The 19,374-nt window shown below is 32.1% G+C and overlaps 1 protein-coding gene across 40 annotated transcripts in view; it reads left to right on the top strand.

Moving 5' to 3' along the window:
* LOC141456481 (uncharacterized) overlaps positions 1 to 19,374 on the top strand; it is a 132,860-nt gene that overhangs the window by 85,346 nt on the left and 28,140 nt on the right. For 31 of the 40 annotated variants that reach the window (XM_074132743.1, XM_074132748.1, XM_074132745.1 and 28 more), the window contains 4 exons: positions 485 to 853; positions 940 to 2,978; positions 14,693 to 14,764; positions 15,326 to 15,392. The gene's annotated coding sequence lies outside the window, so the exon portion shown is untranslated. Of the gene's footprint in view, positions 1 to 227; positions 341 to 484; positions 854 to 939; positions 2,979 to 14,692; positions 14,765 to 15,325; positions 15,393 to 15,729; positions 15,873 to 19,374 lie in introns of all 40 variants that reach the window. The other 9 variants (XM_074132533.1, XM_074132717.1, XM_074132553.1 and 6 more) reach the window with 9 other exon arrangements.

Raw genomic sequence — 19,374 nt, forward strand, 5'->3', positions numbered from 1 at the left:
TCCTCGATTCAAACGAATGCCAAACACAAAGAAATAGACCGATCTGGCTGAAACTTCTTCCAAGAGATGCTACTAACTAAACATAACCTCGATACGCGCCAGTAGTGCTATCTCTCTGACTTTGCACGGACTTTTCAAACGACCCTCGTACACATGATGAATTCTTGCAAAAATTCTTCAGAGGCCAACCCTAGTTCTGTTCTTTTCAAATTTTCCTTAATTTCCAGTTCCATCATTCAATGTTCGTTGGCTTCAATGGAAGATCATTACAATAAAAGATGTTTTGAAGGAATTAAGTCTTAAGAACACAATCTGAGTAGACTTTTCTGGGTATTAAAAAGTAATTGTTCCAGATTTTCATATTTCTGGTCAAGGAATTTTTCAGTTTTTCTTTATCTTCTCAAAATGACTGAATTTTCTTTCAATTGTGCGTACTATTTCCCCCACCTAAATGTTTATCGCTTTTATTAGAAACTTTTTCCAGGAATTGTTTTCGTGGAGTTCTCGAAGAACTGCTTTTGCCAAGCTGCCCTCTAAATTAGACGACTGGAACAAGTTATTATGTGTGTGTGGAACAAGCAACCAGATATGTGATATTAACGAATACGAATAATATTGCTTGCATTCTAAGAATAAGTAAAATAGCTTGATTAAAATCGCAATATTGAGGAAGAATTTATGGAATTCACCAGAAAAGGGTAGTATTGCTTTTTTTTTAACCTTAAAATTTCAATTTCATACACATTTAAGCTTGTATAGTTTTTGTTTGAAAACATTTTTCAGGAAAAAAATGTTTTTAAGCTGTTTGTTATTTCTTGTATATCTGTGAGTATAAACTGTAAGTGCTATTCAGGTGAGACTGACTCAGGGCTACATGAGTATTCATTAAGAAAATGACGTAATAATCACTTCTAATTTTAAATTTTATTCTTGTAATAGAACATTAAGAAGAGTTGCTCTAGAAGGCTTCACATTGAGGCCACTCTGGGTGCCAAAAAATATTTAACCTCCAAAATTCGTAAAATGTTTACATACAGATATTGAAAAAATCAACTAAGGCTTCGTGCAGAAGTAGATTGGAGTTATTAACAAAAAAAACAAAGTAAGAATGAAATTTTTTACGTTTATCGCTTAATTGTTTTGGTATCTTATTAATTTTATTAAGTTCTCACTTGCCCAAGCTGGGCGTTTTAGGCAAGATATATTATTTCTGCTGTGTCAATATTCTTGTTTCTTTTTTACTCCCTTTCTTTCTTTCCTTGGTAGAGTAAATTATCGTTAACAAATTGTTACTTCATGTTCTATATCCAAAAATCATTTCCATCACAGTGATTAATATGCAAAGTATCAGGTATCAGGTGAACGTGAACAAGTAATATTTCAGCAAATATGAGATATGAGTTTACGGTACCTAGTTGCGCTCTTGGTCGCCGACGATGAGTCTGAAGCGTGAAGTGTGTTGTAATCCGTGCGTAAATAATTTGTCTAATAAGAGATGGTACATATAGCCACGTGGGGAGATGCGCTTGCTTGAGTTTTAGCCGCAGACCTCTCACTCCGCTTGTCCATCATGCGGTACAAAGAAAGTGCTTAGTCTTAAAGAGAATATGAAAAAACATTCATATCACATGAAATAATATAAAACACCTAATTACTTTTTACATCATCCCACTCGCTGAATGATCTCACTAGAATCAAATAAGATAAACGAATTACGTAACAAAGGTAAATGTTACAAATCATTGGGCTAATATGGATTTTAATTATTTTCATATTTCAATGATAGGAAACATTGGAAAACTTAATGGTTATCCGATACTCATTCTTACGGGAAAAACAAAAAATAGTTTACAACTATTATTCACGTTTTTTAGCAAAATAATTCGATAATCTGCTTCCTACTACTTTAGTTGTAGTGGGGTTGGAGATGATTAACGATTAAGACAATACGACCATGAATCTTCAAAAACCAAATCAGTCTTAAAAAAAATTCATGTATTTTGTTTAAAATTTAACTTTCAAAAACATTCTAATAAACAGTAAATTATTTCAAATAATTTATGCATGTAATGGAGAAGTAAATCTCAGTAGTTAGCATATACTGGATTTCAACGCGGAGATCCCGAGTTCGAATCCAGCTTCTGGCCCTTGGGAGCTTCTTACAGCATACTGTCCAGTCTTGGACAAGAGAACATGTCCGAAGGCCGGCAATGCTCTGAATAAAGCTGATGACCTCAGGTATTGAAGTGCATTAAATTAAACAAAAAATGTATTTAGTTAATTTTTATAAATTATTTCAATTTTGATAGTAGCTTCCTATGATGTACACATTTACAGTTTAGGAGGACAATTGCAAGACTTCCTTTTGAGAGTGTAAAGAGAGAGTATAAAATCTGAAAAGCAGTAGACTAAATTAGGTCGCTACAATACTCTAATTTTGTCCAAACTCTTAATGTTTGGTACTAATGTCTAGTAATAAGTAGCAAGTCCTACATTCTGCTAACATGATTGCAAGTCTTTCTCGTACCAATGAAGAAATTAATATTATCATTCCAGTCGGAAATTTCATTATTCAGGAAATGATACTCTCTTTAGTGATATAAAATGGATAAGGTAACAAATATTATTAAGCAATAATAGCTTCAAAGTTTGAGGATATTAAAAAACTTAAATGAAATTTCTCTCATTGGAATGAAATTCAAAAAAGTTGTGGAAGTATCGCTTTTAAGTATACTTTGATCAGGTATTCTATTTATTTATAAAAGTAAATACTGAGCATGAATACTAATTATAGTTAAGATTGTAGTAAATCAGTAAGTGAGTAAGATTATACATTGCTTAGGTTTGTGTTGTGCTTTTAGGAGAGATGGTGAAGGTAACCAGGTGTCTCGTCCCACCTGGGACAGATGGGCCTGTTTCCCCGGACAGAGCAGAAGAGAACAGCAGCCTGTTGCCACCACCTTCATCCTGGTTTCATAGTAAGACTTGATTTCCATTCTACTTAACAGACATATGCCGTATATACTTGAGTATCTTTCTCTCAATGTACATCCTCTGATTGGAGTGGTGGGAAATAGGAGAAAAGGTATTGGAAGTGCTTGTACGAAGAAGGTATTATAGAGAAAGCAAAAAAGAATTAAAATAGGCACGTGCCCTTCACCTGCTTCCTTTCGTACCAACTTTGCCCTAAACGTTTGCCCATATATTGAATTTGGTTCAGTTCCAAAACAGCCTGTTGATATGTGGAAGGGTAGCGAAGGAAATTTATCCTGAATCCACTTGTGAAGGCAGTGGGGGTGTACCAATGTCCTACCTACACACCTCTCCTCATTATATGTGTAATACTTATCTAAGACCGTGACAATATAAGGAATTATTTCCTCTAAGTGCTCAATATTTGACGCTACCAAAATGGTACTACCAAATAAACAACTTATACAGTAATCTAATGTAATATCTTTAATCTGACTGTATTCCAAAGTTAGATTGATGTTATTTCCGCTAACGTTTATTTATAAAGGTAGTTCATGTCATTCTCTGTTCGCCGATATCATATTCCGCAAACTAATTTTGTTTTGACGCAACCGAATGGAATTGGGTAGGGCTTTTTGTTTGTAGTTAATTTCTTTCTGTAGGAAAAAATAGTATATTTTAAGGAATTTATATAAACATAGAAAACGCCTAGATACAAAGATAACAATCTTGACTTATACACCGATAAGAATATATAAAATATAATCGAATATGACTAAGTAAAATACTAAATTCAAAAGTGAATCTGAAACTAAGGGTTTAATGTCTGTTACGTCCTTATTTTGGTGCGCGATGATTCTCTTCGCCCTTTGGGATAAATATCTTATGTATCTACAACTTTTAATTATATCTCTTCACTGCATGAATTTTTATTTTTGATTCATAAAATTTCAGAAGATCCTTCAAACCCCCTATTTAAAAATCGAAAAATAGTTTTTCTGAACATTTCAAATTCATGTTTTTTATTCGTAGCCAATCGGCTACAGACATAAATTCAATGACAATAATTTTATTTCTTTTTTAACTATCTACATCTTTCTTAAGAACTTAGCTAGTTGTATAAAGTTATGCTAGTAATTTATCCAAATTCTTAAATGAAATGTCATTTCCACCAACTTCTTTCTGAAGTAACACGTGACGAAGACAAATCAAATGTGAGAACCAATAGAAAAATCACAACAGTGCATTCTGTGAGTCAACCTTTGACCTACTTAAACAAAAACGTCTCTTCTAAAGGCCAAATGCATCAAGTAACCGATAGGATTCAGTAGTGAAGAAAAATTGAAATAGAAAAGGTATGTAGCCAAATGGCTACACTATGCAGAGAAGATATTTTTACCTTAATTTTATCCGGCGTATTTTTATTGTATACCTAGGATGTTACGACTTCTATCATCGCAAATCAGTTTAGTGCAATGTAGGATCTACCTGGATCAATCACATCCTGTGGTAGAGGTAAGTCCAATGCTGGTCAGGGATACATGATACATTCAATAAACATGCGTGCTATGACGAATAAACTCTGCAGAACTAATCACATTTTGAACATATATAGTTACGTAGATATGTTGAACATACTTGATGTTCGAAAATAGTTCTCTAACTGCTAAAAGAAATGTCTACCAACCACTCAAGTGCACTGATAACCAAATGTTCTTTACATTTTCGACACAAGAATCATACAAAATTTTAGATCAAGTGAACAAAGCAGTGGCAAATAAAATTGCAACAACCTTCTTCGGGCAATGAGAAAATTTAAAAAGTCTTCCACTCTAGAGAATTGTAGAACATCAAGTAATGTACGCAAAATAGTGAGTACGTTCGGATATGATTCTAAAAATATCCGCTCAAACATTCAGATTAAGTTAATTATCAGCGCATAGTCCGAAAACTTTGTATCTCATAACTGGTGATCCAAAACTCTGGATTAATTCAGTTAGTTAATTCTGGTGACAACCATCACCCTAACATTATGATCCCAAGAGATAAACTTAAAAAGAAAGTTTGATTGACATTTTTGTATTTTTATTTGGGCAGTAGTATGATCCCATCTAAAAATGATGTCGAAGTGCCCTAAAGGTGCTCTAACAGCCTAATTATGATTCGGGATTACATTCTTTAAATAGTAAGGAGATTTATTAGTCGGAAGATTAAAATGATAATGAAATATGAACAAAATGAAGTTGCCCAATTACTTGTGAATATTAAGGACTAATGAATGTTTTAATGAAGCATATGTTTACGATGAAAATGTTTTATTTAAAGGCATTTCATTATTATGGTATAATTAGTTAATTCTCATTTTTAATAATTGTATCCGTTAGTATAATGGCATTAGCTTCAAGTGGAATAATTGAGTTTTGTGAGTATTCCTTCGATGCACATCAGGAGTTGACTGCGGACGACACATACATTTTCTCTTTGTAGATTTCACATAATATATATTGAAAATACTTCAAAATTTTTCCGGATGGGTATGTCAAGTTGAATCAATTTTTGAAAATGAAATTATGTGAAAGAAAATAACATCAAACTGTTAATGTGACTTTATTGTTAGGTTTTTATAGTCATTTATATCTTGCAGAGCTTGAAAAAAAAAAGTTTCTTTCTGAATTTTGTAATATAAAAGTAGATTCTTTGAGTAAAGGGTCGATTTCTATATTCCTAGCTGTGGAAGATTCAGAAGAAACTGAATCATGTAAAATTTAAGCATTTATATTTCTGGTAATTTATATCCTTCAGGATTATTATCCATACCTTACTGAGTTATAAAGAATAAGTTGAATAGTTAAAAGAACCTTTGCCATCTCTCTAACTTGTCTGTTATTTTGTTAGCATTTTTGTATGTAAATTGGTTTTGAACTTATTGAACAATGCACCTTCCTCGAAAATTCATAACTTCAGTTATCTCTTACAGTCTCTTGTGCCTAACATATCTGTTGGTTTTGTACATAACATTGATGGTTTGGGAAGCATTTAATGTCTTATGGCAAACATAATATCTGTCAAAAGCTTCAACTTTATTCTCTATAAATCAAACTTATAAGCAAAATCTATGGAATGAGGAAAATACCCAGTTTAATGAAATAATTCAGCTAAAAGATTTACTCTCATTCTACACATTCAAAAAGAAATGTCAATTCTTTAACGGATATTCATAGAGAGCAGCGAAAAGAAAACGTGTAAATATTTATTAATTCCATACTTATTTAGCACTCAATTTGTTAAAAAAGATAAACAAAATCAAAAACCTGGTTTTAAAAATGAGTAACACGTGCCAGAGGCAATACAGCAGTCGGTGAATGTAGGTGGAGCTTGGATTCTTTTCTAAAAACGCCAGATGGTTATGAACAAGTGGCCCTACATGCAATAGAGAAGAAGGAAGTACGTTTCCTCGGAGATTGACTGTAGGGCAAGTAGGAGGTTGGGCACCTGGACCAACATTGGTGCTGCTTCAGTCGCAGAAGATACCATCTGTCAGGAAGTACACCACTAGCCATCAGATCCTGATGTCAGTAGGACAATTACAAGATGCCACCCAACAAATAAAATCAATCTAGGTTTAGAATCCTAATACAAAATGTAAATTAAAATTAAAAAAACAAACAAAGCCACAGGCGAGGCGTCAGTCATGATATTGTTCCTATTTCGTAACTTCACTATTATTAAATAAAAGTAATCATTAACAGAGAGCTCAAATTCTCTAGAACATTTTGAGAGTATATAATTTTGACTAGATCCATCAAGTTCCATTATTCTATTTCAATTGAAAGTTTTTTCCTTTTCTTTTGCTAAGCGCATCTTTTCTGAAAACATTTTCACAGCGGCTTCCTCTCAGATTCTCTTGTTCTCGGCGAAACTCACCATTGAGCTATGTTTTCAAATCTAGTAATTTTTAAGAAGCATTTAATTCATCATCGCACATAAAGAAAAGAATAGTGCAAGTTAAAGTTTTTAAACTGGAGATAGGACCGTGTTTAATGATGAGTAGTTTGTGTCACTGTTTAACAATACTGCTGAATAGAGTGTCTATCTGCGTTTAATTATTTCGCGAAGTTAAGCAAGTTTAGATGTGGCTGCAACACATTTGAAAATGTGGATGAGTTCGTTTACCTGGGCTCCTTGGTAATGACATAATGACGTGTCAACCGAAATAAGGCGAAGGATTGTAGCTGCTGACAGATGCTTCAGGCTTCGGAAGCATCTGAGAAGTCACCTGTTATCAAATTTACAAAGTTGGCTAGACTTCAGTGGGCTGGACACGTGGTTAGAATGGGGGACGAGGACTTCCCAAAAAAGGTGACGAACGAGCACCTTCATGATGCCAGGCGAGTTGGGAGGCCGAAGCTGCGATGGATGGACGGTGTTGTTGGTGATGCGAGTACGAAATTGAATATCGCCAACTGGAGAGCGGCAGAACAGGACTCACTGGTGGAAACTGGTGAGGAGGCCAAGACTCAGCAATGAGTTGTAGTGCCCTTGGATCATAATTATGTGCATAAATGTCAACTTTTTATTTTATATACACTATTAGTCCTGTAGAAGACGTAGCCTCTAGTTCGAAAGCTTGCCAAATTAAGATAAAAATTGAGACCGAAACTGAGTTTTTTTCTCTCTTTAATAAATAATTCTGTCTCCAAAACCCAAAAAAGTAGTAATTTTCAACATTGCATACAACAATTTACCTATCTAGCAGTGCTTACAGTGGACTTTAATTGACAATAAACAAAAATCGCAGTTTTGAGAAAGCTAACCGTTCAGTTAGTACAGTTCAGCCTCCCAAAAAAAATATTGAGAAAACTAAAAAGTGAGAATTCCTGATATGCCTGAGAATTGATTTTTGACTTGATTTCAAGTGGTTTAGAGGTTTAACGTACACTGTGGTCACATGCAAAGTAGAAGAAATTATAAGCACTCTTTCACAGAAAGATGGTTTATACTCAGAAATCTACCCACATTAATTAATTTCTGAATTATGAATCTAAGTAGAAGAATTTTCCAAAAAATTACAATGGTTAATTTTATTTAATATTTGAAATTTTCACTTCGAATAGTATTTATTTGGATTTTAGAACAAAATCTGCTGATATACTTCTAAAATTAGGACAAATTTCTTACGAATATTTTTCTTTGAAGGAACGGGTAAAAGTGCATGGAGAAAAACATGTGTACATCGAGAAAGGCGGGATCAGTTGCTGGATGCGTGCACCTGAAACCTCCATTGAACATCTGCGCTCTCGATCCAAATCAAACTGAAACTGATTAGTTGGATTTTTGTCATAGACGCTCTGCGTGGATAATAATGTACACCTGCAAGTAAAAGAAATACTGGCAAAAAATGCTTTGAGCTGAAAGTAATTCTCCGTTTTATTTTATTTTTTCCTAAACGAATCATAAAAAAAGAAATCAAACGAAAAGCTGTCTTTAATTATTCGGTAATTGACAAGTAATTGAGGCTTCCTTAGATTCATCAACGAAAACCTCATTTTCAATCTCTTAAAAGTTATTAAAAAAACGTTCATTATGGTAGTTAATGTTTTAACTCCTTTATACACCTGCACTTAAAAATCTTGCCTAATATTCATTAACTGCTTTTACAGAACTCAATTATTAAATGCAGTCTTCTTAATAGCATTTTGTACTTAGGGAAATCATGTTTATTGCTGAGTTTTTATCCTGTAATTAATTTTGAAGGATTCAATAAAGTAAGTGCTTTTATTCGAGTTCAATAATATTTAAATCACCACATTCTCATATTAGTGATCAAGCAGCAGCTACTTCTTTACTAATTTGGGAAAACTTCTTGAATTCAATTCAGTAGTTCAAAAAATTCTGAAACAATTTGAACTTGGCACCCGCAGTTAATCTTTAAATACTGAAGAACTCCTTCTTTTTATAATATTAAAAATTGCAGAAGATGATTTATTAGTCATTATAGATATCAAGTCTTTTAAAGGGTGTATCGTATAATAAGCCACTTCTCGCAATGACGTTCCTTATTCCTTGTTTATCAAGGGTTAGTTCATTTTTACTAGTTCTGTGCCCATCTTAAGTTAAAAAGTACTATTAGATTTTGTAATCATCCATGCGTACACCCATAAAACGCTACCATCTCGCATCACGTTATTCTAATATCTTTTGAACATGGTTATCATGCTCATTACTATATGTGTCCAGTAGAACATGATTTTCATGTATACATAACTTTACTTTACTTACTTAGTACAGTATTTTTTGATAATCACAAACTAAAACCCCTCATCAATCTTCCGATAATCGGAATCTTCAATAATCAATCCCAAGAACTTGGAAGTAAAAAGTAAGAGCAGAAACTTTGCAAAGAGTTACCACTTAAAAAAAGAAGGGTTACAAGAAATTAAAAGCTCAAGTGAAAACTGAGGAAGAAAGATTACTGTGTTTCACCATCGGACCCAGACATTAGACCTCATTTCGACGGGTGTTTTCTTGAGGATAGAGAACAGGAACATTGAGACCTGGCCAACTGGCTACACCTTATTAAGCAGATGTTGCAATTCTTAAATTTGATACGCTAAAATTTCCCTGGGATCAATGGGTCTTCTCTGACATTCAGACCGTTTTCAAGGCTTTATCTAGAATTTTCTGGATTTCTAGTCGTAGGTGGTTTCAGAACTGTGAAAAAGACGAACTGGGAAAGGTTGATTCATTACAATCACTATAGGCTTTGCTATTTAGAATTTATCGAATGTGTACAATTAAAATATTTATTATCGCTTCTCTCCTGTATTTTTTGCTTCTTTCGTTTCCTATCAATCTAGTGTCAAGGCAGTTAGTTTTTCCCAGTAACAATTCTTCCGCAGACAACTATAATATTGTTGCACTACCGTTGCCTAGTTAGGTATCCAGCGATTGATTAATTTTAATTTTAATTAAAGCAGCATTATTTATAAAAACATTGCTGTATAATACGATTGATAGAAATAAAAATAAAAATAGAAGAATCAAGTAAATCGCAGATAGTTATCGGAATGAGTAGGATTAGGATGAAATAAATTGGTAAATTTAAATAGAAAGAGAACTTAGATTGCACTTCTTCCTAGCCTTCTAAGATAGTCATTGTGCTTAAAGATATCCAAGCGAAGCATAATAAATTTAGTTGGTTTACCCGAAATTGATACAATTTATATCGTACATTTCAATTAAATATATCTGTAAATTGAATGGGGGTATAGATATGACAACTGTATGGATTCAGACAGACTCAGCCTTTCAAAGCTTCTCTTATTTCAGATAACAGCTGACAAGATTTGTGGTATTAAATATATCTGATTCAGGATTATTTAAGTCCGAACATCACTGTTCTCCGACAGCTGCTTCGAAATATCTTATCTACATCCAATCAAGCAGTTTTACACCTTCTGCTGTATTGTAAAAGGAATATCGTTTAAATTTATACGTGCTATTATCTATCACACTGGGGGTTCCTACCGCACCAGATAAATCGATTACCTTCGCTTTTAGGAAATTTTATCAGACAGCATTTGATTCGTGAACTAATTCTTTAAATTAAAGATAAAAACCTACTCAGTATTGGAGAATGATAGAAATTAGTCGCTTTAGTTTACTTTATTATGGTAGCTGATTATCTAAGGAAAACAAATTATTATATTATCAGTTTTATTTCTTATTTATTTTTATTAAGCTTTCGTCCTAGGGGCAAGACCATCTTCAGGGTTTACACTGATTCATTCTGAATTGCACATTCGTTTTGATTACATAATTAAATACTTCAGTTTTGTACTTCAGTGTTTTTTACATGGCGGCTAGTGCAAAAAACTATGTATTATTCTCAAAAGAATTCTAATTTCCTTAGAGTAAGGGTATTCTAATATCCCAACAGTCATAATCAAAGAAACTGTTAAGTACAGTTTTTAATTATGTAATAAAACCAATATGTAATAAATATTTAATCAGTAAAAGTCATCAGTTTCATCAGTAGATGACCAGGTCCCTAGATTAAAAGCTTAGCAAAATTATTTAAAAAAAAAAAGAATAGCATTGACAACAATTGCTCTCTAAAATTAATGTCCTTGCTTTTACCACTTTAGAATAAGTCCAGCTTTTTATTTTATTCAATTTATTTTTTGTATCGATTGATTAGTTCAATGTGTAATAAGTAAATATGTTGCTGCAAGGAATGATAGCTAAAAGAGAGTATACCTGGTAATTCAGATGTCCCAAAGTACTACTTTGGCTTCATAACTCACTTGCAAGATTTTGAAGTAGTCTCTAAGGGTTGTTCTATCTTTATGAAAATTAAGCGCAGACCTTATAATGCCCTCTATTTCTATTATAAAATAATTTTTTCATATCTGTAAACATTGTACCTTTTAAAAATTAGTGGAGGGATAGTAGGAAGTAGCCAGCTAAATTTATAAATCAAATTTATTTTTTAAATAAAAACTTCTTTTTTGACGGACTATAATCTTTACATTGATGGGAAGACAATCAATGTCACGATTTTGCTTGTAGGGTTATCAAGGTGGAAGATTACGGTGAAAGTTGGGTGGTTGTGATTTAAAGAGTGATCGGACTTCATCCAGACCACGTTCACTTGAACATGAAATTAATTTAATATAACCCTCATGAACGGGAGAAGGAAAAAAAAACGCTATCTGGTCGTGAATCTCCTCTCGTAATATAACTTCATTACTACAAAGTTACTCTCTCACTCTCCGTTGGTAAGTGGCTCGCTGTGGTAACAGTAAACTACCATCCAACTTGAACTTCTTACTTGGAAACAACACCCAAGTGTGGCAGATTAAGAGATGAACAGTGGAAAAAACAAAACATTTTGTTATTTGTCGTCAACCAGTTGAAGTGATGCCGCCTTGAAGACTTGAGACATTAGTGCAGTGAATCACGTATGTGCTCAAGTGTTGTGGACTTCGGGATAGTAAGGGCCATCAAACCATACATCTTCTAATACATTAACATTATATCTTACATAATGAGTTTATTATTAGAAAATTTCCTACAAATTTGCTGGGAGATTAGTAAGTTCTGGGGAAGTAAACTTATTTTCTTTATAAACTCAAGCAATAAGGATTTTTATAATTATCGCCAACTTTTTCTTGTTAATTTGCAAAACAATGGGTTTTTGTTATAAAGCATCTTTTACCTTATTTACTGCTCAGTGAGAAAAGTTGGATTGCTGTAATTGGTGAAAAACGATGAAGCTTTTACAAGTGGTGGAAAACCTAAGTAGCTTAGTAATTCGTAAAGACTGTGGGCTTACTGTCAAATAATTTTACTTTAAATTAAGTAAATTTAATATTATTAAGTAAAGAAGTTTACTTTTCTCAGTGTTTATGAATAATTCTTATAAAAAATTAGATAACTCCGCTCTGCGAGAAGTTGAGATAAAAATTTTTGAATAATGTGGCTGAAATTGATAACTGGTTCAATAAATTAACATTTTCATATACTATAGTTAGTATTAAAAAATCAATTTAAAGCTACAGCATGCGATTTAGAAATAAGATGCTTCATTCTAGTAGTCGAACTAAGTAGTTTTCTCAACTTGTATACTAGTAATTTTACATACTTATTCTTTGATGCTAATCAAACAATATAGAATAGTTGTCAATACTGTCATGCTTTTTTTCTTTGTTCTTGCATTGGAAATATTTCTGAGAAAAAAAAAAGAAATGTACATTATTTTAACTCAAAATTAGTCTAACTTCACGATCGCTTTATTCCTAACATCTACTTTTACCTGAGTAATTGTCGTATTATTATTATTCAAAACAACTTACCAATTAGCTGTAATATTATTTTTATTATAATATACTATTGCAGTATTAATCTGATTATTATAATATTGAAGTCAGTTGAGCTATTGTTTAAAAAAAAACAGTGGCTGGAATGAAGAGGCTAAAAAGGGGCGGCAAGTTTGTGGCTTAGTTCGAGGGTGACTTGCTGGCTCATCCTGTAGTTACCTCTATACCTTACTTACCTTCCCTAACGAACTCGAACAATTAATCAAATCAATCGGACATAAAGTCTCCACTCAGTTCAGCCGATGTCAAAGTGTACTGAGTATCACCTGTCTCTTCCCACGGTTATTAGTTCATACTTACCAGTATTATAATGTATTGTGAACGCATCAGTTGTTTCACTTTTCTTTCTTTTTGTTTCTTAAATATAATGAACCCAATAGCTATTACAAAAGGTCGCTACCTGAATCATTATGCATAAATTACAGTCATGATGATAGATTGGGCGAAATAAGGAACTGTAAAAAAAAACTATTTGTGTTTATTCACCAAAAAGTATTTTTGATTCGTAGCCCTTTCTTTACAGAGTATAACTACAGTAATAACCAATTCCCCTTTAAAAACCCAAGAGGCTTGCCAAGACACACAAACCTACCATCTGCCCTTGTCAATGTAGATAACTTGAGACGTGCTCCTTCACTTATCTGGCAACAGTAAGATAGCACCACTTGGTAACTGCCATATGTCTGTGTGTTAGGCTAATGGTTTTGTTGCAGCGAACTGGTTGGTACTAAAAAGTGGCTCGCATAGGAACTGTTTCTTTTAATAAAAAAGAATTTTATATATTTACTATCTATGGACCCTTCTGAAGGTTATTTGAGTATTATAAAAAATTGAGATATCCGATTTTTCACTTTCTGTTCTCTAATATTTTATATGGGCGACAATTCGAACAGAATTTTTCACCAAAATGGACCCCACCTAATTTGAGTTGTCCTGAGAGGGTTTGATTAAGGAGTATATTAGCTACAGAAGTACATATGAGCCGATCACTGCACAACTCGATTGACTCCATAAAACAAAAAGTGGAGAAATGCTATTAAATAATGCATATTATTTTTAAAAAAATCCATTTATAATGTAAATTCAAATAATTTAACAGTTATCATTCAGCGCCTGCTACTGAATTTGAGTGAATTGTTACAATGATTTACATTAGAGCACGGAGTTACTCAAAATGGCTTCTGAAATAAAAGATTTTGTTATTTAATGGCCAAAAAAATTTTGTCGTTAGTGTTAATCTTTATTATTTGGGAAATTTATTATAAATATGAAAAGCTAAGGGCTTTGACACTTAAGATATTACAAAAAATGGAGTGAGTGAACGGCTCATTTGTTGTCCACTTTTATTTGACACTCTTCTATTTTTGTGGGTGTAAGTTCTGGAATCTAAAATTACGATGAGAAAAAGTCGCGAGTACCCTAACTAGATTTTTCTTTTGTTATTTACACACTTTAGTACAGTTAAAAAAACCAATTCTGATGGAGTAGATAAGGACATTTAAAAAAATTTTGGCAACCCTTGCTCTGAAAAGTGTCCTTGAATTCGTTAAAAACTGAAAGATTACAATTTTTCGCTGATAAATATTATAATTTAAGTTCTTGCCACCATCATCACGATAATCTATTTTTTTTTTAATTGTTTGCCTTTTTATTTGATACCCAAATTATTTTTACTTGTTTTTAATTCGAAAAAATGCATTGCATATGCTCTACCATTCTCTCTCTCTCATGATAATATAACTTTGTATTTTACTTTACATTTTATATTTTTTGATATATTACATACTATATTTATTTGTTATATTATATTTGTTTATATTTATGTTCGTGTTTTACAGAAAATCTATACTAGGAATTCTGTTTTGATGCTTTGCATGTGATACAAGTGATTTGCCCGAAATCGTTTATTGGTAAGAGCTACTGTACTAAAATTACTTTACAATTGTTTAGCGATTTTATTGAAGAAGGGAAACTTGATTTTAAGGGGTTTTCAGAGAAATAGGCATCCCTCTAAATGCCTTGCCAGTAAAATTACCTTTTCAAAGTATTAAATGATGTTAACGAATCCTTGAAAAATTAAAAATGTGATGAATGTAGAAGTTCAGACAAGTCAGTTTGAAATTCTAATGCTTCTTCTTATTTTTTTTTAAAGAAATAAACCTTGATGTAGGTTTTAATTGGAGGTATAAGAAAGTAAGAAAGAGCCGTGTGTTTTCGCACTAGAATTTTTATTTTAGTAATTAGATTACACAGTTTTGAACAGTGGTCTGTCTAGTGGATCGATCCAAAATTGCTTATGCTAATTATAAAATATTTTCATTAAAAATTTGTATTTTTACCAACTGTTAAAAAAAAAAGAAGCTAAAAAGAACCAAAGGCAACTGCTTTTTAAACAGTATCTCGGTAATAAATAATAATTAAATTTGTTTTTGTTTTTTTTTGTCGATAAAGGTATATTTTCCCTGTTGTAGGTTGACAATAATTTCAAATCGTGGGAAAACTCTAGATTCCTGCTATTAATGTGGGACTTCATAACAGGTACAATTATTTAACTCGTATATCATTTTGAAAATTACATCATATAAGGAAATAATGATTCTCATCCTTATCGTTGTAATAAACTTCTGGTGCTTACTTTCTTGGTAATAATAGCAACAAATAATTACCATACATTATATTCATATAGTAATTTTATTTTTATTTATTTATTTCAAAAAATTAAATTGTGAATTATTATAAGGCAGTAAATTGTCTCCTTAAAACTTGTCCTTCGCTGCTAAATGCAACAACAATAATAGCTGAAAACTTTCTAAGTATAAAATAAGCATAATAATATGTGAATGAAGCGGCCGGTAATTTTTTTTTTTTCTTTCAGTACTGTCCACTAATCAAAGAAATTGTCAAAATATTTATTATTTCCCACAATTGTGAGGAGACTGTAAATAACAAAATTAGACAATTTTATGGAACAAAATTAGACATTTTGTTCAAGTATCTTTTTCACTGAATTTATGTACTGTAGGTATTTTTTTTTTTATTCATATTGATGTTAATTTTGTTCGGTTATAACTTTATTCTTGATTGTTACTTTTCTTGCTTCAAATAATAGTTACGTCCTTAAAATTACAATATAATAATTAATAAGAAACATAATTATCTAATTAACTTATAAATTAATGAAATATGTAAGAATTTTTATCATTTAAACAATTAAAATTCTATAATTTTACGAGATATATTAATATGATAACCCTTATTAGTCTTAAAAAAAACGGTGTGTACTGGTGTATCTGTGCTAGATCAAAATAGTAGCTACATACAAATTAAACATGCGTGTTACAAAGCATATGATCATTATAACAGAAAAAAGTAGAAACATGTGGTAATATAATAAGCTGTGTGGTCGGTTCTTACCTATTAGATAGGAACATCATTTGATTGATAATTGGTTTAATAAGGGATACATCGTGTAATGATTACAATGTACTCGTATATAGCTCTGGCTACTGATCTAAATGATATGATCTGTAACATACTCATTAGCACGTAGCACTACCATAAATTAGAGGTTTAAAAAAAATAACAATTATTACAAATTATCATTTAACAAAAAGGGGTATTTTCTGATAACTGCCTTTCAGCTACCGAAAGAAGTTGCAATAATGGAAGTGATTATCATAAATCTGTGAGTAAAAAAAAAAAAAATCTTGATGAAAAAATGAATATTACAACGAAAAAATATTGCAAGTTTAATTGTTATTAATTGGTTTTAAAGTGCAACTCATAACCTAGCAGTGGAATGAACCTTATAGCAAAAATAGCAAACCTTGCGAAATCCTCTAGAAATCCTTGCAAACCATCGTTATTTTTAAATAATTTTTAGAGCAGAGCTGCTTTTTAGCCTACTTGCATTTAACTTACATTTGATGTAGTGACGACTGAACTTGGAAGTTGCAAGGCCTTGAAATCAATCAGCCAATGCAATGAAGAGTGGCGAGTAGTTTTACACGGGAATGTTTTAAATTAGAAAGAGAGAGAATTTGTGGATGTGTTGAATTAAAAATAGTATAAAACCGAATTAAGTTTTAATCTAAATACACGTACTTGTTGACACACCAATTAAACGTAACAGTCTGATGTATTTAATAATTAATTGAATTTACTGAGATATAGATTAAATATTAGAACCATAAAGAATGATGGCATGGTAAATGAAACAAACGGTTGGTTAATGAAGTGTACTAAAATTGAGATGTGGCGATGAATGACAAACAAATTCTAGCAATTTAAGACAAAGGAGATTGATTCACAAAGATCGCATTGATGATTATGTAGAAGATTGATTGATCATTGAGCTTTATGAATTCCGATTATTTGTGCCCTGCTGCCTGTGCCGCCTACTTACTAATACAGTGGAGAGAAAAGATCCATAATGTCCTGGAGCAAGCGGCAATGGAGGGTGTTTCCTTTTTCCAATTTCTTCTTCTATTTCTTTACTTCCAGAACTTCTTGCAGCTATAAACATTTTCTTACGTTGATAAGAAGACAGTTTATAATTATATTCCAATAAAACGCCTTTAGTTTTAAGGGCAGAACATTATCGCCGCTGTAATATCCCAATTATTTTAAGATAATTAAACTTTAAGAAAAGGATCCAATTATAAAGAAAAAGAAGTCAATTTTTACAATTTTCAGAAAAGTCTTTTGAGATAAGTCAGTTTTTTTTAAATTTTATGAATCCCATAGTATATAGATAATGATATAGGTTATTTCTTGTTTTAAAATGTTCTTCGTGACATGTTAATTTAGGAAGCACGTTAGAAGTATAAATCCCTTGGATTTTAACTTTTTATTTTTAATAATTGTTAATATTTCTTTAATGACTGCACGAAGAAAAAACTGAATGCACATAAAAATTTAATCAATTCGTGACCTATTATTTGGTGATCATGGGTAAAATAAAAATTACTGTTGTTTGGTAGAAAAAGGTAGGAAAAGATAGGTGGTTAAAGAAGTGAGAAGAGAATGACAGTGGAAGTTAGTATGTCCGCTGTCTGGGTGCTGTTGTTTAGCTTGTGGCGTGGGAAGTGATGGGTTTGTCATAACTCAATTCATTATGATGAAAATATATCAGTCATGGCGGGTCCCTCACATCCACAGTTATGTAAATACCCATACCCTCTATAATACTTCAACTGAGTCATTGCCTCCGTTCTCTCCTTGTATGCAAACAACTCTTAACTACTTGGGCTAACTATAATAATTCTTTGCTCCATATTTATTTAACTAACTTAAGGTGATTGTTTCCTTCCAAAAACAAAATTATGTGAAAATAAAAACTTGCCTTTTCAATCGAAAATGTAATGGAAGAAGAAGTGTTCTTTCTTGCTTTAGTTTCAAAAAATTTTGAGTGTGATACGAGAGGTTACAAGCATCAACCTGTGGGCTGAACTTATTCTTGCTGGTTGCGATTGCCTAGGTTGGATAATGCTGGTCCCATACAGATGAACTATCTGCTTAATGAATAATTTTAGAAATTCATGATAAGTTCATTGGAAACGAAATTGTGTATTGGAAGCGCTAGAAAATATCTACTCTTCTAACGGCCGTTGCTGGTGGAACTCCATTGTGATTCTATCCTACCTTTTCTGCTATTTTTCAATCTTTCCCTTAATGTGATGCCGGAGCCTAACAGTTCCTTCAAACATCTGTAAATCTTAATCAACGCAAAACGATCGAATTCCTCCTCCTACCTTTATCTTTCAATGCTGTATACGGTTTTTTCTATACTGATATGAAATTAGCAACAACCATGTTTTTTTTTGTAAAAATTGAAGTGACTATTTAAAAGATAAACATATAGAAAAAAACATTGATCATCGTTTTTGATTATTGAAACAATGAAAAATGTTTAAAGGTTTTTTTAATAGAATTGTACCTTTAACAGCTCAAATTCTAAAAAGGTCTCAATTGGACTCACCTTACGCTTTTAAACAAATTCGACAAAAAGAGGCTTTCTTGATGATTTTAGATAAATGAAATCTGATAAAATTACTTACATTAATTTCGATAGCTTTGATGTTTTTAACTCTGTTAAGATGAGGTTTTGCATTTACTTGACCGAAAATTGAACGTGACAGTATATATTTACGGTGCTATTTATTTAATTCAAGGGATAATACAAATTAAGAAAAGCAGGGATTGGAATTAAACCTCAGGCTAAAGGAGGTACTCACGTACAGTGGGTACGACAATTCCTAGAAGAATGCGATTACATTGATATGCGTACAGCTTTAGTCTAGAACGAGTTTTATAGAATGCAGCTAGAGCGCCGCTAACAGCCACCCCTTAGACTAACCCGAGAGTCTCATCTTTTTACAATACATTGCTAAGCCAACAAATATAATAACATTACAAAGATGATAGCAGGGGCAATTTACTTTATCGGCATCCTAGCATTTACTCCCTTAAGTAACGCCTGCGTTTCTGTAAAAGCACCTTTTGAAAACAAATCATAAAT

The sequence above is a fragment of the Rhodnius prolixus genome, unplaced genomic scaffold (assembly GCF_049639745.1).
Source record: "Rhodnius prolixus isolate KJV_2025 unplaced genomic scaffold, Rpr scaffold_1, whole genome shotgun sequence".
In the NCBI taxonomy this organism is placed as follows: Eukaryota; Metazoa; Arthropoda; class Insecta; order Hemiptera; family Reduviidae; genus Rhodnius; species Rhodnius prolixus.